This window comes from Callorhinchus milii, unplaced genomic scaffold (assembly GCF_018977255.1).
Source record: "Callorhinchus milii isolate IMCB2004 unplaced genomic scaffold, IMCB_Cmil_1.0 Scaffold1, whole genome shotgun sequence".
Taxonomy (NCBI): domain Eukaryota; kingdom Metazoa; phylum Chordata; class Chondrichthyes; order Chimaeriformes; family Callorhinchidae; genus Callorhinchus; species Callorhinchus milii.
The window spans coordinates 106,565,692-106,575,706 of record NW_024704742.1 but is presented as its reverse complement, the minus strand read 5'-3'; positions in this window follow the sequence as shown (position 1 = coordinate 106,575,706).

The following is a 10,015-nucleotide window of genomic DNA, read 5'->3' as shown; positions in this document are numbered from 1 at the left end:
TTTGCTCCTAATTTTCACCCATTTTGTAGACATTTTAATTTAAATTCAATCCTACTCACTCAATCTTGTTTCCTAAATATAAAAAAGGCTTTCAGTTTGTGAAATTTCCATATTGCATAACTCCTACTTTATAATAATAATAATCCTTGCATTTTATATTCAGATACTCTGTTTTACGTTAAATGCAGCGGGATTATCTTTCCCAAACATAATTTTTTTTAAAAAAGAGCAATGACAGCTGCCAAACATAGACTCAGGACCATTTCTGATCATAAAGGCAGCCAAGCCTTAGCAAAAAAAAACATCAGTGCAAGAACAATTTGCAACAGGCCAGAATATCTATTTAGTATTAGTTTGGATGGGTAAAATAGCTATACATGCTTGTTGATCACTTTGACCAAAAGCAAGTGTTCCAAAAGGCAGTGCTAAATTGGGCATATAGCACAAACTATTAAAGCAACACAAATTATTGGTTGGTCCTGGATACATATAAATGATGGTTTCCCTGGATGCAGATTTTGTGTAATACTGTACATTTATATGTATGTCTTCATGTCTTTTGTTGTTCAGCCACCCTTGCAATGTAACTAGTCAAATGGAAATATTCATAGCTCCCTCTAAATAGGCAATCAAATCGAAATGTACAAACAACTGTTGTAGAAATCACTGCCAGAGGAAAAAAAATGCTCAAAGTGATTTTATTGTAAAGTGGTTTGCTGTGGATGTTTCTCATTGGAAAAGAAATACATGTTATTGAAATGATCCTGTCACTGCCACTTTCTGCTTATTGCCACATTTGTGCCTGGCAAAATTGAATTGACAATGTACGTGTTTTACTATATAAGCTTCTCATTTTTGATTTAACGACATATTATTGACAGGACTTAAATAAGACAAATGAAATATTCTCTTTAATAAATAATGTGATGAAAGAACAATGTAACAGATTCACAAATTGAATAACTTTACTCTGCTCAATTTTGCTGGATTTGATTTTTGGTTATTGAGATGACCTTGACTATAAGTACTTGCAGTCTGCTGTGTGGGAATATGACACCTGAATAAATAGTTTGACGGGAAACAAAAAGCAGTTCATCAATTCTATGAGCACTTGAATTTTACCACCAATTTTGTCAGGGAACTGGTCAGCATTTCTGTGTTACTGCAGGCAACGTTTGCAGCACAATGGGTGAGTACGCTTTTGCTTTTATTTATTTGCAAAAATCCATTTCAGATAACAATAGTGTTTTTAGATTACAGTGTTGTAGTTGGAGCGACACTTTGAATGAAAATCATCGCATTTTTCAGAAAGTAATGCAAAAGTGTTGATTTTGTTTTTCAGTATGAAGTGCAGGTACACATCTGTTTTATCTCAGTAAGGCATTCACAGATGTTTCTTGTTTAGAATGCAATACTTTATGTGTTTTTTTCAGTGCTCGTTTGAACATTACTACTGATAAATATGTTTTGATCAGTCAAATAAAAATGTTGACAACTTTGGATGTTAGAAGAGATGTCCACAATCTAAATGCAATTGATCTGACTGAAAGCAACTCTCTTTCTTCTATCTGTGTATGGAATGCAGGTACTCATTATTACCAGGGGATATTTGTTTCTTATATCTTAATGAGAATAACGGGAAATGAAAAGGGTTCAGAATTGTTAGATAGATGTGTCGAAGGAAAGCAACACATTGAAACATTTTTTATAAGAGCTCCTAGACAGTAGCTTGCGAGAAGGGCGCTATATAAATGCAAGTTGTTGTTGTTGAAAGTGGAAATTAAACAGGAAGATGAGATGGGCCAATCTTCTACTCCTACCTGAAACTGAGTATTACTACTGTATTCCCTTATTCCCAATGCAACATGTTTCAGTTAAGTAACAAAATAATCTGTATTCTGTGGTTGGATTGCATATTTTTGGTTCTTTCTTTCTTTCTTTAGATCAGCCAGGTGTCGACACATAAATTATGCGCCAGACAAACCCACTAACGCGAGACTGGAATCAAACTGAGAATTATACAATCCTAGTCCAATTCGATCTATTTTGTATGTGCCACAAGAGGGCAATTTTTATCCTTTGGTAAAATGTTATTCATGAATAATGAAACTTGTAATTTCATTCACATGGAGGTTTCATCTATTTAAAACATGCTTCACTTTACTGAATTTAGTAGCCAAGTAAAGTGGAAATTCTACCATTTTCGATTGCCTGTGACACCTATAGTACCATAGAAATGTTTATAACCTTAGTCTCCACAAACTATGTGGACAGTATTAAGCATGGATGCTGTGTACGGAGAATTTTGTATTAGATAAGGACAAAGATCACTGATTTTAATGATCCATCCACTGAGGTTCAGGTCATGGTAAGCTATGTGGTTAGACTCCAGCAGAATTACAATGCACACTCAGGGGACCACAAAGCCTTGGCTCTTGCCAACCTGCACCTAATAGTTTCTGGAATTAGGTATGCAGGATGCCTTATTCCAGGTAGAGAGTGTGAATTCCAGTTCAACAATCTTATCTCTGGAGTTCCCATGTGTAGGTGGGATGCATGGAATTCTCAGTTTGGTTTGGATACTCTTAAGCACAGTGATGGGTTTCGAAATGTGTCAGACTCCTGGCTGACCAAAAAAAAGTTTCAGGTTGGAGGTTTGAAGGATTCATTTCACTTGAGGTGAGGAAGAACTTGGCCATTGTCTTTGGGATTTTGTCCTGATTATCATAGGTCTCAGTGCATTTTACACCTAAGCATGAACGCTTTGGAAGGCATTGTCATTCCAGTCATGAAGGATCCCCTGCTGCTGATTGCTGGATATATATATATATATATATATATATATATATATATATAAACATATGGTAGCTTGACAACTTTTGATATGAAAAAATATCGCAGTGATCTTATGCATTAAGGATGGGAATCTGAAACTCACCATACCACAGCAGTGAGAATGAAGCACTGTGATAACCTCCCAAGTAAGACTAAGGGGGAAACATTCCTCCAGCATCTAGATTTAATCTATTTTCTTAGCATTTCAGTCTGCAGAAGTTGGCATACATTCTTGAAATTGATTCAAATTCATTCTTAACTTTGAAACTGATTTTCGGTAGTCCTTGAAAGACTATCTCCACTAAATTGTGATGAAAATGGAAGAATATTTCTCCTCTAAATTGTATTGAAAATTGGAAGGATATTTTCAAAATATTGCACATATATATCACAAGAAAAGTTTTCTTTGGGCATTTTGCAATAAAATAGAATACAAAAGAGAGCTTTTAGTCAATCTCAGCACAATTTTCAATCGAATATATTAGGCAGGGCAGGCTCGAGGAGCCGAATGGCCTACTCCTGCTCCTAATTCTTATATTAGCTAAGTTGTGTAAATGTAAACCATGTGTAAACATTTCATTGGTTATTACATGTAATTACAACATTAAATATATGTATAATTCTCTCTGTACACACCAGTTTACATGGCTTACATACCAGACTCCTTAGGGTGCTCATGAATAGAAAATTGCAATATAATTGTAGAACATTATCGGTTTGACCTTTGTTCCACCAAACCTCAATTTTATGCCCTTAAATTAGTTTTGTGTTGAAGGTAATACATCATCTGAGAATAACTGAGCAAAGCAATTAAAGCCACAGGGGAGGATAAAATCTTGCTGGTTGATAAAGTTATTGACATCAATGTTATGCACTTGTAACAGGTAAACCACACTGTAAGCTCATCCCAACAATGTTGGTAACTATCGGGCAGTGGAAATTTAACTTTTAACTTCAATAATGAACAATACTTTTCTTCTCTCTATGTATAATATATATATATATTGTGCACCTTCTTCAAATTATCCCACAGATATTATGTTGTGATTGCTCCACACTTGCTCTGTCAGAGGCACTCTTTAACCAGGTTAATGTGCCCTGAGGTCAAGAGATCCTCTGATTTTCTCTCATGCCCTGTGGTGAGGAACCTCTGCTTGATGGCTGTCCCTGATAGCTTATTGCAATCAGGAATAATGAGCAAAAAAATTGGTCTTACTGCTAATTTGCCCAGCGAGATTTTAGATGAGAAATAATATCCAATATTTCCAAACCTCATTCAAATCACACACTACCACTGAGCTTTTGTACATTTTTTTATTTATAATAATTATAACAATCCTTACATTTAATATAACGTTTTGAAATGTTTCCAAATGCATCGCAGGATTTACTGTAGAGTGGAGTGACTGTGTAGTTTCTAGGCCATTTAGTATCTTTAGTATCTTTAGTAGCCTACTCCTGCTTCTACATGTTATGTTATGTTAATATAGGAATTCCGATATTGACAATTTGCCTAAGAGCAAATGAATGTTGAAGACAAATGCATAGACTGTAGAGATGATATATTTGGCTTTGAAAGTGGACAATGTGTTGAATTCCAATGATACTATTAGGTGGGTCAGTGAGCATTAATACATGCAAAAGTCAATAGGATTAGTACAAGATGAATGAATCAAGCCCATTGCTTTGTATAGAATCGTAGAAATGTACAACACAGGAGGAGATCATGTGGCCCATTGAGTTTTCACTGTCTCTCAGAGCAAGGTGTTCATTCAATTTCATTGCCTGGTCTTAGCCCCGGACCTCTTCAAGCCTTTATCATTCATAAAACTGTTTACTTCCCTCTTGAAACTCACAGTGGACTCTGCCTCTATCACCTTACTAGTCAGGGCATTCTACATCCCAATAACTACGTGAGTGAAAAAAGACTTCTCCAAAACTCTCTTTTGATTTTCTTGTGACAACCTTATAACAATGTCTCTTAATCACTGTCTCACCTGCCAGCGAAAATAGCTTCTTCCTATTTACCCATTCAAAACCCCTTATAATTCTGTACATCTCTGTCAGCTTCTGTTTCACCCTCCTCTGCTCCAAGGAAACTTAATTTCTCCAATCTTTCCTCATAATGTGGTTTATCATATCACATTTTCTCACTTCATTACTATGTTCCTACGACAAACATCAGTGATAAGTTGATGTAGTTCAACACATTATATTTTGATTAACATGTGACTTACACATAGATTGAAATAAATGTTATATTTCAACTAGAAATTTTCATCGGAGTCACAAAATGTTAGGTTACAATGGGTTGGGAGGAGTAGAAATCACAAATACTATATCACAAAGCAGTTAAAAACTGACTAAAAAGTAGGTTTGACATAATTATTGAAAATATTAATAAATGAAGTTGATTAATGCAATGCATATTTTATATTGCGATGTAGTTAGTTATTTTTAAAACAAATTGCTTGGATTTCATACCTGCTGAGTTCAGTTGGTTTATGATATGCTGTTTTCTTTGAATTATCAATTGAAATGTAATCAAACAGGAGTTTGCACACAACATTTTAAGATAAATGAACTGGGGGAGTTGAATTGTAAAAATGTCTTGATGCTTCAGTGTCAGATTTTTTAACAACTATCATTTGAGAATAGATATTGAATGGTCTCTTTGTTCAACTATGTGTAATAGACAATATGTTCATAGTGTGTTCAGAAATATCACTTATAGACATTGATAAACATTGTGACAAGTTGGGTACCATAGAATCTCTTTATGCATATGTAAAATGATCGGTTTGATTCGTTTAGTCTGCTCCAACAGTGATGGTTTTTGCATGCATTAGTGTTCACTGACCCATTCGCTTAGATCATTCAAATTCAATAGATTATTCAGTGTTGTGATTTAAAGAGTCAATTTTGCAAACTAATAACTAAGAAAATGTAAAGAATTCCCAATGTAACTGAGTAGCAATTTGATTCTGACTTGGAAGCCGCACAGATGACTAAAACCAATTTTATTCAAGGAAGAAAAATGAGATATAAAACCCATAGCTTAAGGACGAATAAAAATAACATTTTTTAAATGGAATGAGCAGCTGCAAAGAACTTGAAAGATGTCAGATAAGCCATATACATTCTGTCTCACACAGTGACCATGTGAAAAGCAATAGGAAACTTCTGATGTTTATATTACTTTATTTTAAAAGACATTCTCGGTTAAATAGAGGGTTACTTCATGTGGAAGATTTTGTAATCTCAAAAATTTATGAATTCTAATAGTTTCTAACTGCACAAATATGTTTGTCTATTGAAAATTCTGATCAATTTTCTCATCTCACATGCACAGTTTGGGTTCCCAGTCAGCAGTGTAAAGTGCTTTGGGACTTCCACCCAATGTGAAAGGTGCTTTATAAATGTAAATTTATTGCCTACAAATACACAGTCATAAGAACACAAGAAATGCTAGACAAAAAATAATCAAGGTCCATCTAGTTTGCCTTCCACCTTCCTGGCACATATGTACGCACATATATCTCAAACTACCTATGTACACTATCCCACAAGGTTATTTCCTAAAAGAAAACTATCTAATCTGTGTTTGAAAGAATCAACATTTCCTGCTTCAACCATCTCTCTAGGGAGCCTGTTCCACAGGTTGACTATTTGCTCACTGAAATAGTGTTTGTGTAGATTCATTCTGTATTTAACCCCCTTTAATCACAGGCCGTGTCCTCTGGTTTTACTATTCTGGACAGTTTCACACAGCCTGTCATGATCTATATTGTCTAGTCTCTTTAGAATCTTAAAGACGGCAATCATGTCACCTCTCAATCTTCTCTTTTCCAGCGTGAACATACCTAATTTACTTAGTCGCTCCTTATAGTCCAGTCCTTCCATTCCCTCAATCATTTTGGTTGCCCTCCTCTGTATCTTCTCGATTTCTCCAGTATCCTTTTTGTATTGTGGTGACCAGCACTGTACACAGTACTCCAAGTATGGCAGGATTATCCCACTATTTTGGCATGTTATTGATCCTTTGATACATCCCAACTCACTGCCATGGAGCATTGGTGGGAGAGCTTCAATTTATTGTCCTTCAGGACCCCCAGTCCTTTTCATTTTCCATACATATTATTTTCCTTCCATTCAAATAATAGTCCCTTCCAAGATTTTTTGTCCCCATGTGAAACACTTTACATTTCCCCACATTGAATTTCATCTGCCACCAGTCTGCCCAATTTCCAAGTTTTTTCAAATCCTTCTGTAACTTATCTTGTTCAGCTTCGCAATGTACCACCTTCATTAGCTTGGTGTCATCTGCAAATTTAGCCACTCTGCTTGCGACTCCTAGTTCCAGATCATTTATAAAAATATTAAACAAAACAGGTCCCAAAAAGACCCTTGTGGAACTCTCCTGGTAACATTTTCCCAGTCTGATGACATTTTTCTTCTACTCTTAATGTAACTAAAAAACTTTTTGTTATTATCATTCACATCTCTTGCCATGTTCAATTCAAAGCTTTTCTTTGCCATTCTAATCGCTTTTTGCAGTCCTGGCATGCCTTCTAGTATGATATTGAGTCCAATTTATTTACGTGCCATTTTCCTGTATGGCCCTAAATGCTTTTTTTCTTCTTTATGATTTTCTTTATAGCCCCATTCAACCAGGCAGGAGTGCCTTTCAATTTGGTACCTTTACTTTGCATGGGTACACATTGTTCCATTGCCTTCATAATCACCCTCTTGAAGGAACTCCATAGGTCCTCCACTCCCATTGCCATATTTAAGCCTGCCAGGCCCACTCCGACTAGACCTCTCAAGTGCATAAAATCAGTCCTCTTGAAATTTGTCAGTTTTGTTTGGGTTTTATAACCTCACCAACTCTTGCGATGTCAAACGTGACTGCATTGTGATCACTGTTGCTTAATGCTTCTCCCACCTTTATGTTGGAGATTTGGTCTGTAACCCTGTTGCTCATTATCAATTCCAATATGTTATCTCCCCTTGTACAAACTGTTATAAAACAGTCTTCCTTTAACTCCAGAAACCCCTTCCCTATCTTATCAGTAGACACATTATTATCAATTTCGGGTAAGTTAAAATCTCAACTACGGTTGGTCCCTTACTAGTAGCCTTCCTTATCTCATCCCATAGTTCCAGATCAAGGCTTTCACCTTAGCTTGGGGATCTATAGCAGACCCCCAGTAATAACTTACCTCGGTTACATCTTTTAATTCTACCCAAAGTGATTCTGTGTCTGCCCTTTCCTTTTTTATATCCTCTCTCACTTGTGTTTCAATAATGGAGTTTATACATAGTGCAACACCACCTCCTCTCTCCCAATATGGTCCCTCAAAACAGTTTATAACCTTCTAGATGCGTACCCCATTGATTGAAATCATTCCACCATGTCTCTGTGATACTAATGATGCACAATCTATTATCCCCTGCAAGACCTTCCAGATCACGCATTTTATTGGTCAGACTTCTTACATTAATGTACAGCTCCAGTCACTACTTCACAGTAATTTGTATGAAGTAATTTGAGACTCCTTGATGATGTAATATGTTGGTATTATCAAATATTAGTATTATTGTCGCAGCAAATGGCTTCTCCTCCAGCCCCCGCACCGTCTCGTGCGGTGTTCCTCAGGAATCTGTCCTCTGTCCTCTCCTCTTCACTCTCTACATGCTCCCCCTTGGTGACATCCATCCGCAGACATGGGGTAAATTTCCATATGTATGCGAATGACACCCAACTCTATCTCTCTGCCTCCACCCTCAACTCCAGGACTACTAGCATCCTGACCGACTGCCTGTCTGACATCAAGTCCTGGATGAGGGACAACTTTCTCCAACTCAATGTCAGCAAGACCGAGGCTCTCCTGTTTTGGCAGCATCAGCCTCCACGGCTGCACACTCTACCTCACTAAGCCAGTCAGGAACCTGGGTGTCTTGTTTGACCCTGACCTGTCCTTTCTCCCCCACATCCACACCATGACCAGCATTGCCTACCGCCACCTCCTTCACAAGCTGCAGATCATCCACAACTCTACAGCTTGTGTACTCTCGCGCACCAGGCTCCTTGGCCCCATTACTCCCACCTTCGCCTGACTCCACTAGCTTCCCATCCCTCAGAGGATCGAATTCAAGATCCTCGTCCTCACTTTCAAGGCCATCCACAGCCTTGCTCCCTCCTACCTCTCAGCCCTGCTGACTCCCTACCAACCTGCCCGGGCTCCAGCCTGCTCCATGTCTCCTGCCTGACCCGCCCTACCATCGGTGGCCGGGCTTTCAGCCTCTCTGCCTCCACACTCTGGAAATTCATCCCATGGTCCCTTCCCCTCGCTTCCACCCGGTCTCAAGACCCTTCTCTTTGATCGAGCCTTTGGTTGCCCTCCTACCTCTCTACCTTCCCTCACCCCTACACCACCCCTCCCCCATGCTCGGGCCCCGACACCTGACTGTATAGCGCTTTGGAACGTCTTCCCGACGTACGTGAAAGGCGCTCTATAAATGTAATTTTGTTATTGTAATGTGGTTGTGCAAATCAGAAAAGCAAATTTTGGAACTGAAAGGAGTTTTAAGAAGCCAATTGCGCACAGCAGTGTCCCACAAACAGTCGTGGATTGAAAATGACCAATTTTATTATTGTTTTGTTTTGGAGGGATTATTATTAGGAGTGTGGAGTAAGGAAACTTGCCCAAGGTTTCGCCCTGCCTGAAAAAGAAGAATGGGGCAAAATTTGGGATATTGCGCAACCTTTTCCTTGTGTTCACGAACTGAAGGAAAGGGTTAATAAATACCACAGATTTCTTCCAAAATTCGCAATTTGCTATTGACTATTTAAGGGCTCACCTTCACCCAGAGTGATCCCTGCCTCTAGCCTGAAATTCCCCTGCTTCTCACAGTCAGTTGGCTACTTATTTACTGATAACCCCCCCCCACCACCTCCCCCCCCCCCCCCCCCCCCCACCGCTGGAAATTGTCTTTATATGGGGAATTACCTAGGTTAAAATTCCTAATACGGAGTTACAACCACATTCTCAGCCTTGACCAGGAAATTGACTGTACAATGTTTTTTCTTCATTGTACCGTTTTATTGTTGAACAAGGAGATGTAAAAAAAGGCAGAAATTGTTTAAATGATCAAAAATGTCATATAAGATTGACAA